The following is a 1,749-nucleotide window of genomic DNA, read 5'->3' on the forward strand; positions in this document are numbered from 1 at the left end:
ACGACAGAGAGGAAAAAATTTTTCTCCTCTTTCGTTCGTTTCTCCGTTTTTTTTCGCTCAGTTGAAAAGCAATACGCCGCTGGAACTTTGAAAAATAACGAGATAAAAAAAATTTTTGTACATTTTTTCATCGTTATTCGTACACGACTTAAGCGTTGGAAAATTTTTAAACCGAATTTTGAAAAATTTTATTCCTGACCGTTGGGACTTGGAAAAATTTCGAGTCAGCCGGTTTGGCCGGTTGGACTTACCGCGAGACGGAGAAAAGTAGATTCGGTCGATCTGTTTTTCGCAGTTTTTGTGAAAAAAAAATTTTGGTCAATTTTTTCAACGTTAAAAACGTGTTCGGGCTGCCTTTTTATCCATGGATTAAGCGCCGAAAAAATTTTAAAACGCATAATAAAAAAGTTATTCTTGACCGCAGGGACTTAGAAAAATTTCGGGTCGCCCCGTTCGACCTGCTGGCATTACCGCGCGGCCTGGACAGCCCGCTTCGACCGATACATTTTTTCATTTTCAGAGAAAAAAAAATTTTTGTCAATTTTTTCAACCTTAAAACGTTAATAAACTGCACTCTTATGCACGGATTAAGCATTGAAAAATTTTTAAAACATGTAATAAAAAAGTTTATTCTTGACCGTTCGGACTTAGAAAAATTTCGAGTACCCCGGATCGCCTGCTGGAATTACCGCACGGCCTGGACAGCCCGCATCGACCGATACATTTTTTCCATTTTCAGTGAAAAAAAATTTTTGTCAATTTTCTCAACGTTAAAAACGTTAATAAACTGCGTTTTTATGAGTGGATTAAACATTGAAAAAATTTTGAAATATGTGATGAAAAAGTTTACTCTTGACCGTTCGGACTTAGAAAAATTTCGAGTACCTCGGATCGCCGCGCCGGCTGGAATTACCGCACGGCCTGGACAGCTCGCATCGACCGATACATTTTTTCCATTTTCAGTGAAAAAAAAATTTTTGTCAATTTTCTCAACGTTAAAAACGTTAATAAACTGCGTTTTTATGCGTGGATTAAACATTAAAAAAATTTTGAAATATGTGATGAAAAAGTTTACTCTTGACCGTTCGGACTTAGAAAAATTTCGAGTACCTCGGATCGCCTGCTGGAATTACCGCACGGCCTGGACAGCCCGCATCGACCGATACATTTTTTCCATTTTCAGTGAAAAAAAAATTTTTGTCAATTTTCTCAACGTTAAAAACGTTAATAAACTGCGTTTTTATGCGTGGATTAAACATTAAAAAATTTTGAAATATGTGATGAAAAAGTTTACTCTTGACCGTCGGGACTTAGAAAAATTTCGAGTACCCCGGATCGCCTGCTGGAATTACCGCACGGCCTGGATAGCCCGCATCGACCGATACATTTTTTCCATTTTCAGTGAAAAAAAAATTTTTGGTCAATTTTCTCAACGTTAAAAACGTTAATAAACTGCGTTTTTATGCGTGGATTAAACATTAAAAAAATTTTGAAATATGTGATGAAAAAGTTTACTCTTGACCGTCGGGACTTAGAAAATTTCGAGTACCCCGGATCGCCTGCTGGAATTACCGCACGGCCTGGATAGCCCGCATCGACCGATACATTTTTTCCATTTTCAGTGAAAAAAAAATTTTTGTCAATTTTCTCAACGTTAAAAACGTTAATAAACTGCGTTTTTATGCGTGGATTAAACATTAAAAAATTTTGAAATATGTGATGAAAAAGTTTACTCTTGACCGTCGGGAC

Source organism: Nomia melanderi, unplaced genomic scaffold (assembly GCF_051020985.1).
Source record: "Nomia melanderi isolate GNS246 unplaced genomic scaffold, iyNomMela1 scaffold0655, whole genome shotgun sequence".
In the NCBI taxonomy this organism is placed as follows: domain Eukaryota; kingdom Metazoa; phylum Arthropoda; class Insecta; order Hymenoptera; family Halictidae; genus Nomia; species Nomia melanderi.